The sequence below is a fragment of the Myiozetetes cayanensis genome, unplaced genomic scaffold, assembly GCF_022539395.1.
Source record: "Myiozetetes cayanensis isolate MyiCay16 unplaced genomic scaffold, myiCay2020 scf21, whole genome shotgun sequence".
Taxonomy (NCBI): Eukaryota; Metazoa; Chordata; class Aves; order Passeriformes; family Tyrannidae; genus Myiozetetes; species Myiozetetes cayanensis.
In genome coordinates this window covers 5,172,269-5,192,353 of record NW_026087423.1, presented here as the reverse complement: position 1 = coordinate 5,192,353, position 20,085 = coordinate 5,172,269, and the positions used below count along the sequence as shown (strand labels likewise).

The 20,085-nt window shown below is 41.4% G+C and overlaps 1 protein-coding gene across 3 annotated transcripts in view; it reads left to right on the top strand.

The window, feature by feature from the left end:
• Nucleotides 1–20,085, top strand: part of CABIN1 (calcineurin binding protein 1) — a 109,948-nt gene that overhangs the window by 49,133 nt on the left and 40,730 nt on the right. The gene's annotated exons all lie outside the window — the stretch shown is intronic.

Sequence of the window (20,085 nt, the reverse complement as noted above, 5' to 3'; positions counted from 1 at the left end):
TCTTCTCTGATTCTAATCCCTCAGATTGGTTAAACAACTAAGGAATGGCTCAAAATTGTATCATGACAATGGCTCAAAATTGTATCATGGATCAGTCTGCAAATGGGGTTTTCTATATCTTTACATCTTTTTGGAGGGAACTTTTGATTAACAAATACTGTCAGCCAGCAAATAAGTAGCATCCAATCCTTCCCCTCCCACACCTCTATGATGGGATGGGGAGAAGAATCGGAAAAAAGGTAAAGCTGAGATAGGAACAGTTAAATAACTGAAACGAAGTAAAATATTAAAATAATTACAATTAGTAATGTAAGGAGAACTCATACACAATGTAGTTTACTCACCACCTGCTGACCAATGCACAACCAGTTCCCAGGCAGCAATTGGCCTCTCATGGCCAGCTCCCTCCAGTTGATACACTGGGAATGATGTTCTCTGGTATGGAATAGCCCTTTGGCCAGTTTGGATCAGCTGTCCTGGCCACACTCCCTCCCAGCTTCTTGTGCACTTCCTCACTGGCAGAGCCTGGGAAACTGATTTCTGGTAAGCATTGCTTAGCAACAACTACAACATCAGCGTCTTATCAACATTATTCTCACACTGATTCCAAACCACAGCACTGTACCAGCTTCTAGGAAGAGAATTAACTCTGTCCCAGCTGCAAGCACAGCAATCCTGATAGGGTTATGACCTGATTGATGGCTACATGGCTTTGTTCTGGTTATTTCCCTGCATTATCTGCCAGCTTTCTCTACAAGAATCCTGCAGTGTGATTAGCTCTTCAAAGTAGTGAATGCTTTGGCTCAGATTCGCATAAGACAAGTATTCTTGTAGAACTTGATGGAATTACTCAACATGCTTCAAGCCAAGGATGAACTTTGCATGATCAAGGCTGACTTGTTCATCACTGCAGGGTTAAGTGTCAAGAGTATCCTCTGTTTTAATGTATGAGGAAGATGAGCAGTAGGGAATAGGGAACTGAGAAGTGTGTGTGAGGGAGTGTTTCTACTTGAAAAATGTGAATTACCACATTAAGAGAGATCAGTGGTTGACCTAAATCATGTCTAGTTTTTGAATGCTAATGCTAGCTAATTTAACTTAGATTCCACTGTATCCCTAGGTGGAATTTTCCAGCATTATTTCAAAAAATAATTATTCCGTGCTCTGCGTGGTGATATTTTTGTACTCTGAAGGATGAAAAGTGTAGCTACTAGAGGGATACTCTCAAGGATGTAGTATAGCTGCTAGACAGCTATATAATAATTCCATTTTGTAAATCAACAAAAACTTAATTCCCTTAATTAATTTCTTTAATAAGAAATTAAATACACTTTGAAATAAAATACAACCTTCAACAAAAGATGTATGCTGACCCAGTGCAATATGTTGGCAACAGTGTTAGAAAAGAGAGAAAGTGTTTGAAACCTATGTTCTCAGTTAGAACTTGGGTCTGCCAACAGATGAAGGCAGTGTTAGTCTGGAGTCCTCCATGCAGATCACTTCCTCCAGGCTTTAGGAATTTCAGTCTGGGGATTGAACTCCAGTGTGTCTCAGCTGTGGGGATGGGGTGGCTCACACACAGAATGCTTCACACAGCAAAAAAGCTTGTTGAGACCTTTGGGAATCAGTGCTAACATCTTGATTATTCCTGCATGCAAGTAGGTTGGTCTTCCTGTTAACAGGTACAGTGTACATCGTGAGTTTAGCATGATAAAATATTTTGGTGGTCTCCTTTTCCAGCCAGTTAAATTTTAAAAATCCTCTTCAAGTAACACTGTGTGGAGCACGTGGCAGTAATCCAGTACAGATGACACAGACACAGCACAGTGAGAAAATCCAGATCTGAGAGAGAAAGGGCTGCAAGTGCCCATGACAGAAAGCTGGTAGTGTCAGCTGACATTCCAGAATGGGACAAACTGAAATCTGTGAACAACTTGGAAAAAACCCTCTCAGTGCTGCATTGACCTTGTCTGGGTTAAACCTCAACTGGTCTGTTCCCCTGCGAAGCTCCAGCCCGGCGGTGGGTGAGTGACTGTTCTGCACCATCTGGGTCAGCGCTCACAACACACATTGGTGTGTCATCCCTTGTACAGATGGTGCTGCAGCCCACTGTCCCAGCTACTGTCTTCACATAGAGAGATGGGTGATAAAACACAAATTATAGCACTCTACAAAAGTAGTCGCATCTAATCTTAGAAATTAAATGGCCAACCATAAGATTTTCTAAGCATATTAATGTCCCCCAGGGTTATTTTCAACAGAAATCCTTTGCCTAGAGTGTTTATTTGGTTCCATGAAATGCATTTGGTTTTATTTTTTGAGAACTCTTCAGCCTTCATGATACAAAAGAACTAAGCCCAGTGGTTTTCTGTAGATACTTTACCATAGGAATAACTTTTTATTCTGGAGCAAGTAGCAGTGGTGTTTTTAATCTCTTGTACAGAAGATTCAGGGTTGTTGAAATTACAGCTGACTTCGATTTTACAAGTACAAACAACATAGTGTGAAAGAGAAAGCTAGCAGCTCCTCCCAGACATACTCCTAGAAGAATTATTTATGAAATGTTTATGACAGCACTGTATGAAAAGAAATAAACCTGGGTAAAGCTGTCTGTTGTTAAACTTTACTGCAGAACTGCTGCTCTGGATCTGCGTGTCATGGCCTGTTGTGTAATTTGTTAGCTGTCACTCAGCTGAGACTGAAGTGAGCAAAAAAAGCATATTCACTTAGCCTGATTTCTTCTCATTTGACATATTAGAATAATGTCAGGATGCTCAGAATTTCCCTTTTTCATTTCTAAGAGAAAATACTCTTATTGCATTATTGTACATATTTGTTTCCCAAGCAGAAAAGAAAGGCCCCAATTTTCTGGGAGAGGAGGTTTTTCATGTTCATGGCTCTGCTGTGATGGCAATCATTATATGAATGAATACTGCTGTTAGACTTACAGGAGTTTTAGCTAAGTTCCTAGAAATTACTGCCAAGTCTGTTTTGTTTGGCCAGTTACACGTTTCTCTATAAACTTGCATGTACAGGTGCAATCCTGTGCATGCTTTTCTCCTCTTCTTTGTCTCAGTGTGAGTGTAAATATATACAGAGATTTTTTTTTTTAAAGATGGAGCCAGGATGGTTTCTATGGTAACTAAATTAGAAATTAATTCACAAGGAGAAAAAAAATCCCCAAACATTGCTTTATATAGTAGGGCACTTTTTTAATGTATTCAGATTTCATGGTTGGGCTCCATGTACCAGCAAGTTCTCCATATGGTTTAATATACACTATTTGTATTTTCCTGGCACATCTTCTGTGGTAATAATAATCTATTGTAATAAAGATCTTGATGTCCATCTTTGGTAACTGTTCCCCACATACAAAAGCTGTGCATGCACATTGTATGCTATAATGCACACATTGATGTGCATGAAGTCTTGCTGCAAAGTGTTACAGATAATTGTTCTATTTTTAATTCCAAGAGCAATGCAGTATGTTTATTCTCTGCTGTAACCCTGAAGCTCTTCATTCTGTAGTTGGAGCAGACAGGGTCAAACTAAGGTGGGAGCACCCACTGGAGGCCAGAAGCTGAGACAGAAGTGATTTCACTTTGTTTTGTCTTTGTTCATACCAGGTGTGACTGGGCACTGGCAGGGGACCTCTGCTGAGCAGAATGGCAGGTTCTGGACATTGAGTTTCTAGGTTCTTTCCTTAGTTGTGTTTCAGGTTAAGAGTCTGTCTGTCTGTCTGTCTGTCTGTCTGTCTTACCAGAGGAAAGTTGGTTCTGAAAAGGGGCAGCAGGGTGCAAGGCTCACAGTTTGGGGATTCTGTGCAACCAGAGCCATACAGGTGAATTTGAGGTGTAGGATATTATGAAGTCCCTGATATAGGGGACAAAAAGGCAATATGCCTCAACTCTCCTGGAAGCTGGGCAGTTATTTCAAGGAAGTTTTATTATATTCCTCAATTGTTTTTGTACCTTTCTTTAGACATCCGTTACTGGTCACTGTCAGGAATATGGCACTGAGTATATGGGAGTTTCTTTTGATCTGATAGAGCTGCCTTTTGTTTCTCTCCCATCTCCCAAAGTGTAAGCTCAGCCTTAGTGGTTCCCATAACTTGAATTAAAATGAAAGATTTGTTACAGAATTTAATGTCTCTGTTAGAGGTAACTGGCTATACATCATGCAGGGGAAGAGGAAAATCCATAAGAGGTGGTCTGAAACTATTCTAGACATTCGTTCTACCCAGTTTGGCGTCTCTGTTAATGTTGACCTGAAGAACCCCCAAATACCACACAGTGCCAAGGGGCAGCTCTTCAAGGTTGCTTGAGGCAACCTGACTGAAACCTCATGTTAAGCATTTCCTGCCCTGTACTTGAAAAAGTTGAAACTGGAGGCAACAGCAGATTAAAATCACTTTCCTAGAACTCTCTTACGCTCTGCCTTCCTTCCTGTCCTTGGCTGGTGACAGATCTGAGTTACTCTCCCTCCTGCTCATAGTTGGTGTGTATCTTTTCAGTTGGCAAATGTACTTCCAGCTCCTAGACATCTGCTACGTGGAACATGAGCCTTCCAACCAAACTGGTGCAATTTAAATCAGATGGGGGGGAAAGGGAAAAAACTTGAAGAAACTTACTGTGCATCCATGTGAGTTGAGATGGTGCCCCTCAGCACGGTGAGAGTAGGAGTTTAATCATGTATGGGGGCTCTAAGGGAATTAATGGCTATATTTTAGTTTGAGCATGATTTGTTGCAACTTTTTGAAAAAAATGTCGGTCTTTTTAGTGCTTAAACACTTTATGTGAAAATGATTATGAGGGGTTGCCAACTCAAGTTTAAAAAAAAAAAAAAAGAAATCACAAGTGACATCCCAGAAATCACAAGGATTTAGTTATTCAATTTTGCCCTTCTTGCTTCTGAGTGTTTTGGATGCCATTTTTATGCAACCACAAGGGAACAGAAACCACAAAGGAATAATTAAAAAAAAAAAAAAAAAAAAAGAACTTTAATTCCAGCAACTAGATAATGCTTGAAAGAAGTTATTAGACTTAGTACCATTTAACAGGTGATACGCAAAAAAAAGTGTCTAAGAAGGTGACCTCCACCATTAACAGTGACCTTCTGTGTAGTTGCACAAAACAGAATAGTAACAATACCATAATGACAACACATATGAATAGCCTACTATTTTTATGCCTTTTTTCTTTTTTTTTTATGCTTTAGTAGGTAGATAGGGGCATATGGGCAGAGGATGGTTAAATCCCTCCCTAATTTAAAAGATAGAATTGTCTTTAATCTCCTCAGGAGATGGCCATATTGTAGCCATGAAGTATCAGTGTTTTCCCTGGGCAGGAACGTGCCCAGCAAGAGCGAGTGCTCTGCTCTGTGAAAGGGCCGTTCAGTAAATGCAGATTCTCACTGCCGGCTTCCCACTGACTGGGAGGTGTTCAGATGATAAGTAAAAGACATCTCTCTGCTACACATTTTCTTCTTGTGCTAGGAAGAGCAAACTACTCTGTGAAACGATTTGACAGCCTAGGAACTCGGCCTGTCAGCAGTGCTGGTGTGCGGTCAGGAGGCACCAGGCTGCAGGGAGCCTTTGCTGCAGAGGTGCTGGGGGAGCCAAGGCTTTGTGGGTCATCCAGTACCTCTCCTTAAGCAGAGAGAACGCAGACCTTGCTGTTCTGCCTCGGAGAGATGCTGGAGCTAACACGCTGCCTGCCTGCCTGGCTTCCTCAGGAATGTTAACAAGCATTTCATCGCTTTTCCTACGTTCCTGAATAATGATATTATAAAGCTATTGTTCTTCATCTGTGTGAGGAAACCATTTCTGGTGTGGTGAAGACATATTTGTGTGGAAAACTGCTGAGGAATAAATGAAAAACCCTCCCTCCAGGAGTCCCTTCTGAGCCAAATGATTGTATAATCCCAAGCTTAATTTGTAAATACAGTCAGCTGTATAAATGGCAGATATTTTATGGTTACAGTACAAGCTAAAGTTTGGATGACTGAAGAATGAAAACAAATCAGTGTTTTCCCATCCTCTTTTTCTCGTTTTTCTTCTTTTTTGGCCTCTGTTAATTTTCTTAATTTCCCTTCACTATATCTTCTGTAGAGCAACAGAGGTCAGAGGTGTAGTGCTTCCAGCACCCATCATTGAATGCCCCTTGGGCCACAGGGTAGAGAAACTCCTACAGAAAAAATCATTGTCTTACCTGCCTGCAGATTCAGGAAGGCATATTTGCCTTGATTAAATATAATTCATATATACAAGGTTATTTTGGCAACCAATCTAGAAACATTTTTTTAATGAACACTTAAATTTTGTATAAGTTGGTTCATTAAAATGCTTAATGAGGTGATAGCCTGGCCCTTCTCTCTAACCATGACTGGAAGTCAATTTTATAAAAGTGAATGTAGGGAAGAGAATTAGTGACTCTGACTCTGTTGAATTTACTGAGATTTTTGTGTTTGAAACAGGCACAGTTTCTACCTAGAAAAATATAGTTTTTAAAAAATTCACATATTTTAGTCAAGTAAGCATATTCCATTGTTTTTCTTGTCTAGCTTGGCAAATGGCTTCCACTGGGGAAGGGGATGATACTAATTGCCCCTATAATCAGAGTTAAAATTCAATTATTTCTTTTCTGACTTTACTCTTGAGAGTTGTTCTTTTGCCACTAGCAAGCCGTTTTTCATCTTTGCCTCTTTCTTTTACTTGTAAGGTTAATGGAATTCTACTCATATGTCTCCTGTCCAGATTTTCTAACGTTTTAATTGAAAGAATGCTTTTAGTAGGTACAGATGAGTTTGTTCTGACATTTCCTCTCACTTGCTCTCACGTGCTCACTCTCTTATGCAAACTTAATACCAACTCTGAACCCGAAGGTAAGCGAGGAGTTAACTGTGCAAGTGAAACTTTCATAGTGATTGGCTTGAGACCAGAAACCCAGTGAGCAATGAAGTCTTAAAGCTGCCTATAAAAAGCTAGATAACTTTTTCAACCTCTGCCCAACATGTTATTTACAGTTCTTCACTCCATCCTCTTGGAAAAACAGAACTCATCAGTGAAAAATGTCCGTCGTTCACAGAGTTTTCTGCCTCAGTATATACAGGCTGTTCTTTCTGGCTAACTTTGCAGGCTTCCAAGACCCAGCTAGTAAAGATGCCAATAAATCTAAATCCCTGGAGATACAAGCATGGGGTTTTGAGCTGTCTTTTGTGCCAGTGGATATTAAACAGCTATTTTTTTCCATTCTGTTTCCCTAGGAAAAGTTTCTCCTTTTGTTGGGTGGATGAATTTCTAGGCAAAGGTAAGCTAGGGAACAAATAACCCTGAAATAAATGAAACTGTGGCTTTGTAGAAGAGAGAATGGCAGGGAGGTTGTAGTGTGTTACTGGACATAAAGCAGTTGGTTTTAAAGCTGGATCTTAAAAGTTTAACAGCAACTGTTCCACCCACTCTAAACAGTATTTGAAAGGTGCAGGGTTGCTGGAATGCTGTGTGATGAGTGTCCTTTTACAAATGTGCAATGGATAAATCCATAATTTGATTTTTCCATCTGCCAGCTGTGTATCAGATACGGATGGGAGAGCTACCTTTAGACACTTAGTGGAGTTAGTTTTAAACTTAGGTTGGGTTCTTTCATCTTGAAAAACATCTAAACAGGATTTTAAAAAAAACTAAATAGATTTTTTTAATGCAGTAGTTGAGCAGAGTTTTAAAGGTGGTGATTGATGCAAGGTCTTGAAAATACATGGGTTTATATTGTATGTCTGTTATTCAGTTATCAGACTAGTTTTTGCAGCTTCTTACTATGAGTTATTTCTCCCAGTTTTATCACGGAAAGAACAGTTAAGTCAGTGTAGACTGCTGCATAAACAAAACAAAGCAAACAAAACCAGAAAAGATTACATTTTGAATCTGAGAAGAAAATATAAGACATAAAATTGAATCTTTTTAATTAGCTGTCATTATGTTCCTCTCCCTTAGAAATTCCTGTAGTCTCTGACCAAAAACTTTGACATAGAACTCCTTTTAATATCCATGTGTGGAGTTCAGACAAGAGTGTTAAACAGGCAAGTAATATGTGTGTTGTCTTTAAATACCTCCTTCTTTTATTTAAAACTGATGGCACTATGAGGAACATCCATGTAATGGATGTAGAACCAAGATCAAGACATACTCAGAGTAGTTTTCTCCAGTGCTTATTTCTTAGGTGAAACTATGTGTGAGATAACCAAGATGAAATGTGCTTTTTCTTCATGAGCTGTTTCTACCAGCTGTGTGTTAAGAGGATTCTGTGATGTTAATCAAGGCAGTTTTCTCTTCTGTGTATTCAGTTTTGTACATATGTCCAGGACTGCTTTCAAGGTAGATATCAACCTGTGTCTGATCTTACCCAGTACAGTACTTTTCTCTGCCATATTCCAGGTATGGCAGATTTTTTTTTCATTCCTTTGTCTTGTCTGTGTAAAAATAACCAATCTCACTCTGAGGGTGAAAGGCCCCAAATGGCAGTAAGGGAGCACAAAACCAGCTCCCATCAGACAAACAGCTCATCCTGCCTTTCTGGAACCCTGTGACAATTTTGTTCTGCACTGTGATGGTTTTAATTTACCTGGCATTATGGTAATTTAGTATAGCCTTCATCCTTACAGAAAGAAGAGAATTAATAGTGAAATTATTTTATTAAATGGGCATATTTCCTGAGAAGTATTCCTGAAATTATAGTTCTCTGAAGAAGGATCTAAATATTTTTCACGGATATACACTGCCTCGGTGTAAAAATGAAACTAGAAGAATGTGGGATGAGAGCAGCCTGATGCAAGTCTGTGTGTACATCTGTGCAAGGGGAATAGCATTTATGGATAAATATTTTTAACTTAATGGCTACAGCAAGATACAATTGGCCAAACTAAAAAGGTTAAGATGGAGAAGATAAGATGGCAGATGATGATAGGTAAGAGCATATTTGTTGTTGTGTAGGCTGGACAGTTTGCAGGCTGACTGCAGCATCACTGCACAGAGCTTGGATGAAGGTATTGAAGCAGGAATTCCCTGAGTAATAGTACTGCATCTTTTGGCAAAATTCCTAAAGTAGAGGAGTAAAAACGTTGAATATTGTATAGTGTGTTATTGTTCCAGACTGCTTGGCTCCTGTGGAGGAGGTAGGATTTCCTGGCACAATATGAACACTTTTGGAGTTTGCGTGGTAGCTCCGGTGGGAAACAGCGGGGGTTGGCCACTTAGACAAGGTGACTTTCTCAGCCTCCTGAAAGGAATTAAAATAAAATAGGATTGAGTAGGTGAGTGAAAATAATGAAGTCCTTAGTGGTCAGTATTTCAGCATGCTCCTCTGAACACTCAGCTGTATTACTGGGATCCACCAAGAGAAGTCCCTATAGGAGCTTGAGTGACAAATGCCTTATTTCCAGGAGCTTTATGGCCTTTGTTCATTTCAGTTGCCTCCATTTCATCTCCACCAGTTTGCTTACTGACCCTCTGTCAATAAACTTTCACAAATTTGGCTTTTATGAAGTTGTTTAATTTTTCTGTAGGTTAGAGGAAGGAAAATCAAGAAAGAACCCCAACAGACTTTTCACTTGAAACACTTCCTAACAGTTACTCAAAATGAATTGTGAATTTTGCTGGCTATTCGGTTTACTGACACAGAATAAAAATCAGAATTGAAAACTCCTGCCAGATCATTTTCTATTGAAATGTTTATCTCTTCAGCTGTTCCCTCTGTGTATATTCAAAGTGTATTAGCACTTATACTGTGATCTCCTGCTTAGCAGACTGGAACTAGTGGGAGTCATTAATATAATGGCATTTTCTTAAGTATTCAGATGTTAGAGATAATTTAATGAGCTTGGTGTAACAGCTAAAATGATTTCTGTTTACATATACCTGGTTTATTCCTCCTAGGCTGCACTAAGGGTTTAAGATACCTGTTGGGGTTTGTTGCTTGTTTTTTTCTTAATTAATGGTATAATTATCAATTACAGTATTTCAGAGTCACTGAGCTCCACTTATTTCAGTGATGCTGACTCTGAAGTGACTGAAGTATTTCCAGTGGGAAAAATCTGGACAAACCTGAAGATAGGCCAGGCTTTTATGTCCGTGTAGCTCATCCATGGAGAAGTGTGTATAGTCATCCCAAACTCTGGGACACTTTAATGCTGCCTTCTGTTATGGCTGATCTGCTCAATTTAGAGTACATATTTTATGTTCATAATCCATGTGTGTCACAGCTAGTGGCAGATTCAGCGTTCAAAAACTTAAATAGAATCATAAATCAGATTTTAAAAAGAAGTAGGGCTTGCAGGCCAGTGTAGTTGTATAATGAAGACAGGAGTTCTGATGTGAATGCAGTGCAATGACTTCAAAAGAAAGATAAAGATACTCATAATGGGAATGCCAGTGTTGAAATGAAAGGCACATTCCAAATACTTTGTAAGCTGAAGTAATGACAATGGGATAAACTTAATCCTTACAAATTGTATTTAATGACACATAAAGGTGCTGTTTTCATGCTGTAATGCAGTGCAGTAGTTGTTCCTGCAGGCTCAAAAGAAAAACATCTGGCTTTGTTTGTTTGCCCTTAGTCTGACAGCTCTGTACTAAAGGTCCTACTGAAAATTACTTACTTCCCAACAGGTTTCAGGTCAGGGTATTTTCATTGTCATTTTCTTTCCAATAAACAAAAAAGCAAAACTATTTTTCTGAATTATTTATGCTAAAGAGAATGTTTCTTTCAGGACTAACAAAAATAAGACTTTACATTTTTTAGCATTTCAAATAAAACATGCAACTGTGTATACAGACTAATTTTCTGAAAGTTAAGCTAATTTCAAACAAAGAAATTTTGGAAGCTTAAGCTTTTACTAAATACTGTTTTAAAGACCATTTTCCCTCCAATATTTAAATTGCAGCAGCAAATAAGCAATATTCCATATAGTTTGTAAATAGAACACTAATGCATAAAAATATTAGAAACTGAAAATTAAGTTAACAATAGCTAGTCTTAGGTTTTGTATCAGAGTTGAGAATGAAAAACTAAACGATTACTGTTTAATTGGCACCTTTATTCCTTATTAGTTCTTCCTTCGCACAAATGGTGAAGTAAACAAACTTCATCTCCTCTGTATCTGTTATAATGAGATCTTCTTGTTGCTTTGCAAGAATAGCGAAGCAAGAAAAAAGATTTCTGAATATATTTTTCACTTTAAATGAGAATTCACCAGTTAAGTGCCATACAGAGCAGGAGTTACTCTCAGCCTTTGCCCCCCGTAACTCTTGAGGTGTTTATGTGTTTTCACTTTAGCGTTGCAACAGTAACAGTCCAAAATGAGTATAGAAAGAATCGAAATTTTTCACCATTTCATAGCTGGTCGTCAGTCCTTGCAGTACAATGGATCCACATAGGTACTCCAGAAAGGAAATTCAGTTTTCTCCATGGGTGGAGGTGAGGAGGGTAGGCAGGGAGCCATGTAGGGAATGTGTCCTGAATGCTCTGCCATTAGTAAAATGAGTTCTGGCAGGGAATTCTTTTCTTGAAGGGGTTAAACATGAACAACAGTAAAAAGACTTTTTTGAGTATTACTCTGTATATTTGCATATATGTGTGTGTGTATGTGGATTTTAGGAGAAAGAACAGTTATAATGGTGAAGAACAAAGATTCTTTAAGGCAGGGTGAAAATGAAAGAACTATTATTTTAAAATACGTTAGACAATGAAACTAGCCTTGATGGGAAAGAAATGTTATCTTTAACTGTGGCTAACTGGCTAGAGGACTTAGTCCTATTCCCATGACTGACTGAGTTCCAAAACTAAGATATGGGTGAGAAGATAGGAACACAGTCCTGTGCAGGGCTAAGAGTTGGACTTGATGATCCTACAATGCCCTTTCTTCAAGTGTATCTTAATTTATTCAAATGTCTTTATTCAAATGTCATTATTCAAATAATACTTCTGAGTCCACTTGCAGCTATTTGCAGTCACAAAGAAAGGAATGGCAATTCACTTCAGGTTGCATTTGCTATCCTTGGCTGTTGAGGGACTGCTCAGTGAGTGTGTTATTATTTCAGGTTGTGCCACTTGGCACAGGCACTTAGAAATCAAAAAAATTTGAATTAAGGGAGAATAGAGGAGACACAGAGACAAGGACTTAACTGCCTTACACATTTCATGCCCAGGAAGTTCTCAGGCAAAGATTTAGACAATGAGTCGATGTGACCCTGCTGACAAAGTGTGGGAGAAAGAAATCATTTTAAGCAGAAGGGTGAGTTTCTTCTTTTTAAATTAGGAGCCAGTGTGTATTGCTCTCTTTCTGAAATCTTTGCTAGAAGCCACAGACACTGCATTTTGGGCCCAGCATCACTGTGACAGTGTAGGCAAGTAAACCATTACCATGTAGGCATATTTTCTGGGTTATATTGTCATCATTGTCTTCTCAATATGTCACTTTTCTCCCTTCAAAATCTGACAAGTCTCTGCTTGCTTCTTGTGAATAATTGAGCCAGAATAAAATTTCCTGCTTCTGTATGTTCTCAAATCGATAAGGTAAAGCAAAGCAAAGTGTCTTTCTTCCTGAAAACTTCTGTCTGAGAGCTGTCTCCAGTGGCAGACTGAAGCTGACAGAATGAAAGGCCCACCAGGAGATGAGTCTGAATGTGAAGTGTTTTAAGTTTGTGGGCAGCAAGGTGGAGACAGCAAGATGGTACACCACAGATTTCTGTTCCAAATCTCCTTTGTTTCACTTATTCCTGTTGCTACCTTTTGATATACTCCTCTCCCATTATTCCATTTGCATTTATGCTTTTTTCTTCCACTTGCCCTTTTAAGAACAGCAGTTTAAAGTGGACAAAGAATTCGGTATGATTTTACATTTGTTTCTCTATAGACAGACAATATATGGTCCATATGAAAGTCACAAAATAAGAGCCTTATCAATAGAAATTCCTGTTCTTAAGAGGAGTAAGAGGGTTTGAAAATGTCCGAGTCCTCTGGAGGTCCAGCTTTGGCACTTGCTGGTTTATGTTTCTCTTTGAAATTCAAAGGGAATAAAATTACCTCTTAATAAACAAGAAATATAAACCTGTGCATAAACAGGATAGCATTTTTGGATAACAAAATCAGTGAATACATGAAATGTGAAATGTATTTTTCTCTTCTCCTTCCTCTTCACTCACCTTAACCTTTGTCTCTCTGTTACCTGCTGGACCTCTGTGTGGGTTTAACTTTATACAGGTATGTTGCTGGTTTTGGGGGTAGCAGCCAATTCTGCTGCTCAGCACTAGTGGTCTCCTTACAGTAGTTCCAGCAAGAAAGGGGAACTTTTCCTGGAAAACACTTAGATAAGACCACAAAATTTGCTACTTTGGATTAGAGTTTTATAGGCAAATATTTCAACCTGATAGCTGTTGCTGTCTGACTGTTTGCAAGATTGAATATATCCGACCTAAGGGAGGCAAATGCTTCTGCTGAAGGAAGAATACTTTCTAGTTTCTATAAGACTTCCATTCACTGGAAACTTGAGATTATGCTTATCTCTACAAGGCAGGGGGGGAAGCCATCCATAAGTGAAAACAATGTCCTACTTCCTTAAAAATAAAAGATGAAATCTATCACATCTAAGTGGAAATAGAGTTCATGATAGGATTTACAGTGCATATCCTCTGAACTGAAGAAAACCATTTGAAAGTGGAACAGAACTTCAAATGTATTGACCTTAACAAACTCATATGCTGTGTTTGCAAGGAAAGCTGGCACCCTTATCTTGACAGTGCAGAGAGGTCTGGAATCTTTCTGAGCATTCATTATGCACCCCAGAACATTTCATGGAGAAATCCCAGTGTGCAGAAGCGTAAAATCAGTTCCATCTGGCTTTTAGTATTGTGGCACTGGAGAGTACTTACTAGAGCTCACATCCCATAGGTGATTCTGGCTGAGAGGTTCCTCAAAGTTTTTCTGGTTGTTATTGATTTGATGATCTGAAGATTTTTAAAACAGAAAAATTTAAATGAGACTCGAAGAAGGAAACAGGGTGAAATACAAACTTACCACTTTTTAATGGTCTGGAGTAGTGCTTTGCACTCCTCCTTTCCCATAACTGAAAGACAAGCATAGGACATGGCCTTTGAGGATTAACAGTTGCACTCTGGGCATGTTTCAAGTTCCCTGTAACTGCTCTATCAGTCTTCTTCCCATCCATCTTACAGTACCAAAATGCATAAAGCCGTGTTGGTTTGTCCCTATATCACCTATATAAAGCTTAGAAAGAGTAGATGTTTGTACAGCCTTCATTTGCACGGTGTCTCCACTAATAAAACAAGAAAATACTGTATCATCTTTTAATGAGCCAGAAGATTCAAATAGTGTCCCAAATACTGCACTGTATAAAAATAATTAATGAAAAGGCCTTTGATATTATATAGTGTTAAGTCTGAACCAGGAATGCTGGCAGGATGGTGCCAGCCATCTTCTGTAGCAGCCACCCCAGCAGTGAGGCTGGAGCAGGCAGCAGTGGGAGTAGGACTGCCTAAACCTGGGGTGCAGCTTAGAGGGTGCCTGTGAATAACTCAAGGTTGTTCTGACATAAGCACCAAATGTTTAGTCCCTTTTTGTAAACACCAGGCAAATGGTTTTATCCACCTTTTCTCACAACCATGCTGAATTTCGAGCATGGCTGTAACGTATGGCCCATATCCAGAAGGTGGAAGTCCTGTGATATGTTGTCGGTTCCTACAGGTACAGGGGATGCTGTGTCACCAAGCAGCTGTATTTTTACCTTGGGTAACTAATTTGGAATTCTTTTGCTCAGTAGTTCATAATGGGCTTTTACAAGGCATTATTACTGTACAAAAGTATTAACGAATCAGACATATAGTAAGTATTCCAATTAGTGACATTTTAAAAATCTGCTTGTTTGTAAAACAGTTTGAAATCTAGTATCTATACTATTCTATCTATACTTCACTAAGTATTATTATAATTCTTATTTACCTTTTATTATCATTTGAAGATGTCTGTGTTCTTGCTGCTTTTTGTGATACGTGACTGTTCACTGTATCAGCTAAGAGGTGTTAATTATAAAACAAAATCCTTACATTAGCATGCTTATGGCTTAAAGGTGTTAAGTTGTGCAGAACTTTTATATAATTACAAATCTAGTGAACACCAATGATGTATTTAATTCCAGGTACAACAACTACCTAATTTGCATAAAAAATGACAATACATAGGAAAAATCTCCAGTGCAATAGAGGAGATAGGAGCTCTACTGTTAACGGTGGCTAAAGGAGCAGATTAAAAAGGACAGGTCAGAAAGAATCCTATTTGCATGAATACATAGAAAGTAAGTATTCATTTCAGTTCTGTATTTAAAATGTAAATCTGTGTTATGCAGTCAAAAGAGTAAAGGTTAATGGATTTTTGAGGTGGTAGTGCCAAAGCTGTGTTGTTAATCAATATAGGATTTGTTATTGCCTTTGGTGGAAAGATGTGAGAGGCAATGAAAGGCATGGGTTGTTTTAGTGAGTGGTAGTGCCCATAGTGAAGTCTTGTATCTTTAAAACAAAAAATCCCTGTCTTTTACAGTATAAGTGGAGACAGACACATGGTATTGCTGATAAATGTAATTTTATAATAGATAAACAGGATAGCTAAACTATTCTTTAGCTACTTTTTTCAAGATGCTGTTAAGCATAAAAGTTTGTGTGTATATATATGAAGCATGCAAATAAGTAGGAAGTGGCAAGGTGTACAGGGCTTTCAGAGTGAGAGCCCTTGAAGTGCTGTGCTAAGAAAATAGGAGCATGAAGAAATTAAAAGATGGGTAAAAAGTGGCAAAAATGATGGGAAAGGAAGATAACCTTAGCAACTGACTTCTGCTTAGCATGTGGGGACTTGCAGTTGTGAAGCAGCATATTAAACCTGAGGTGTTAGTGAACAGGATAGATTTCGAGCACTTCAGAATAATCCTAGTAATCAGGAGGAGGGGAAAAAAACCAAAACAAAACAAGTCCCTGCAATGCTTAGAAAGGCAAGGAAGAGTCAAAGCAATAACTTGCAATTGCAAAGTGAGAGACAGGAACAAGTAGAGATAAAATGTTTAAACTTCTGTGATGAAGGTAATCTGGAGCAGAGCCTGGATGAGTAGCTGGGAAAAGAAGATGAGTTTAGCTGTGCTAAGCTCAGATTGAGAAAGATGTATTGGTGAGTCTGTGAGGTAGGATTAGATGGACTGAGGTTGGCAGTGAACTGACACCCGTTTTGGGTCTCTTAATGTGGGACTGACTGAAATCGTCAAAACTAGGGAGAGGGAAGTATGGGGAAAAGGACAAGGGGAGATCTTTGCTTTTCCCTTCATACAGTTCGAGAAAGAAAAACGTAAAGAAAGGTGCAAAAGGGACCGGTGAGAGAACCGTGCCAGCAGCACGCCCTGGTACCGCAGCAGCTGGGGCGAGGGGGGACGATGTGACAGCGCAGACACCCAGGGGAACGGTGTCCGCGGCTGCCGTGCCGTGTGCCGGTGCGGGGCCGTGCGGGGGAGCTGCGGTGTGGCCCCGCGGGGGGAGCGCTTGGCGGTGCGCGCTGTGCTTCTGCTGCTGCTGCTGCTGCGGGGGCGGCCCCGCGCCCGGCCATGGCGGCAGCTGCGCCGGGGAGGCGGCCGGTGGCGGGGGCCGCGCTCCGCCGCTCCGAGCATCCCGGCTCGCGGCCCCGGGAGGCTGCGGGCAGAGCAGGGAGCCGGCCGCGCCGCGGAAAAATAGGTCACGAACGGGGCCTTCGGTGGCGGCGAGGTGAAGGGCGGTGAAGCGGCAGCCGCGGGGTTAAACTGGGTCAGGGAATATTTCGGGAAGGTTTGGCGGACAGGTGGGAGCAAATAACTGGGTTTTTTTATTAATGCTCGCGAACCGACAGCAGCAGCTGTTTGCTCCGCTGCCCTAAGCGGGATGGCTGCGAGCCAGGCTCGGCGGTAACCGGCACCGACATCCTCTGTCAGGCACGGCCGGCCCCGGCCCGCAGCCTCCCGGCGGCGAAGAAAGAGGGAGAAATAAAATAAATATCCAGCCGCGGCGGCAGGAAATCCGAGGTATGCGGCTTCCAGGGGCTCGGGCAACTCCGGTGCGAGAGGAAGTGTGATCGGGGCGGGGGCGGTCAGGTGGGGCGCGGGGGCGGCGCGGGGGCCCGGGCGGGGGCGGGCGCGCTCCGGGGCCGCGGCCGCCGGGAGCTCCGGCGGAGCCAGCCCGCGCCTCGGTGATGGTGAGTGCAGGGGGCGGCCCCGCGGCCGGGGGGAGGCTCGGGGGGAACTTCCCCCACGCACCACCTCGCGGGGAGCCCGGGGCGGGCGGGGAGCGACGCCGGTGCTGCCGCCCGCAGCCGGGATGCGGGGATGCCCAGCGGGGAGGCCGCGGGCTCCGGCGGGGGCAGGCGCGGTGCTCTAGGAAGTTTGGTGTTTCTGCCCGCGGCGGCACAAACAGCTGCCGCCCCCACCCTGCGCTGTAGGGCGTTCCTCGGTGTCGCCGTGCCTGTGCCCCTTCCCGTTCCGCTCGCCCGCGGGTGCTCGAACCATCCGAAGCAGCTCCGTGACCCGCGGGGAATCCCTTCCCCGGGGCTGGGCGGGCTGCGGGCGCCGCAGGGCTCACCCCAGCTCCGAGCGGGAGGGACGGAGATGAGCTCTGATGACATTCGCCGTCGTGGTTGGGATATACTTATTTCATTAGTTCGGGTCGCCTGCGGTTAGAGGCTGGACAGAGCGCTTTGCTGCACACAGGAAAAATCCTGAGGGCCATGGGAAACGGAGGAGTCGAGAGAAGTTTGGAAGGGGGGACGAAAGGGTGAGGGATTTTTGTTTTCTACGGTCTGTATTGTTTGGGATTTCTCGGTCTCCCTCCTCCACCCCCTCGGTGGGATGAATTACTTAGCACCCTCGTTTTCAGTCCAGCCCTGGAGCTTTGCAGGGAGCGGCTTTCATGTCTCGAAGAGCAAAGAGCCAGTAGGTCTGTAAGAACTGTGCCTGGCACAGAGCAGCCCAGCTGTGCTCTCTGGTGTGCGCTCCCTGCTCTGCCTACGACAGCCAGGCGCACACGGGAGATTCCCCTGCTTAACGGTGACCTAACAGGAAAGCCTGTTGTTCAGTACCTACTTTGCATGAGCTACTATGCTGTAAGAGTTGCTGCTTCATTCAGCTAAAGAGAGAGCGAGCATAAGAGGATTCCAATTTAATTAGCAGTTTGTTAAAACCAGTCAGCTTTGTCTGGTCACATGTTTATAATTTTAGAACGTATGTCTTAATTGCAGTAAATTCTGGTGTTGTGCATAAAGCAATTGCCACATGCTGTTTGCGGCATTGGCTGTGGCAGCTCCATGTTTCTATTTTTTTAATTTACTGCAGCCTGTGTTTATTTGTGCAACGGCAGATTTTTGAGTGTGCTCTGGGCATTTTGCATGAAGCAGATCTAGGAATTAAAGCATATGCTGTAGAGGTTTTTATTACCCAGGGAGCTGCAAATTGTGTCTTTTTTTTTTATTGGAGCATGTTCAGGTTGACATCTTGAATACCCAGATATTGTTTTCAGTAATGGGACTGTTGTGTGTTTTTAGCATCTTTATCGGAGTCTGAAATACTCTAAATGTTGAGGCCTTCCTCACTCCTCCTCCCCCTCAGTAATTACCCCAGTTGTTCTCAAATAATTTCTGTCTCACAATATCCCTGAAATCAAACACCAGCAGACTGTAGCCTGTCTTCTGCCGAGCTGACTGAGTCACTGCTGTGCCTTGTGCTAGATTAAGCTGTTGTAGTATTGCTGCTGGTTGAATATTGAATCTCCCCCGAGTATACTGTGATTTATGTTACTGTAAATACGGTAATTGAATTATCGCTTCCCTGTGATATCTTGTTCCTCTGATGTTATCAAAGATCAGTCAACTTTAGTTGGGGTGCTAGGCAGGCAGCTGCCTAAATGTACTTGAATTAGGCATTTCCACTAACTCTTAAAATTGGCAAAGGAACTACTTTTGTTTTTCTGAGGAAGCCCTGTGAGCCTCTGAAAGCAAGACAGTGTTAGGTGTTAACACACATATATATTCCCCCCTCAAAAAAAAGGGTAAAATACTTAAATAATAGAGTTAACAAAATTCTTTTTTGTTACATGAATTCCTATATCAGAGGAGAAAAGATACTTGAGATTAGCTGTTGGGTGCATAACAGAAAGAGATTTTTTTGCCTTTTATAGCCGTCAGGACTCCTTCAGGGCCTCCACTTAATGGACAGAGAAGGGAAGTGTTCTGTGGATGCTGCTGTAGTGGGGGGAGAAAAGGTAATGAATGTCAGCTCCTAATAACTTAATTTGAGGCTCTTAATTGGTGAGGATGAAATGTGCAAACTCACGTAGAGCTTCAGTTGTTTGAGAGGAGTGTGTCTCCTCCAAGGCTTTACCTCTGCGTACGTCTTTTTCTGGTTCATAACCACTATTAACAGGATATTTGTTTCTTGCTACCTATTTTAAATAAGCTGCTTCCTGCCCTCAACTTCAGCTGACAAACAGTTTGAAATCCAGGATGTGTACTTCTGTCATTCCTAAGCCAGTATGAAACCTCAAACAGCGCTGTGACCTTCAAATATGAATTGCCATGTATTTACAAACATGTAGCTTTATGAAACTGGCATTAGACAAAGAAGTCGGGAATCCTAGTCAGGTCTTAGAGTATTCCAATTTGAAAGGCTTTTCTAGTAGCTCCTGCAGTCACTTTACCTCTGCCAGAACACTAGAGGAGTTTAAATTTTTGTTCCCTTCAGCTCTCCAATGCTTTTGTTCTTCTCAACATTGACAAAAGATGCGAGTATTTCTCTGCACTTCCAGATTGTGTGCACATACCAAAATACCAGCCTGTCATGGAACATGCCATTCTTGTTGCTTTCCAAAAGTGTTTTCCAATAGTAAACAGTTGAGTATGATTTTTTTTTTTAGTACCATTCCTGGTATGTATTGCATTTTAGATTTCCTACTTGTTCAAAAGTGCTTATTTGTATTGATGCTATTAAAAATATTGACAGTTATTCGTTACAGTCTGATATGCAGCT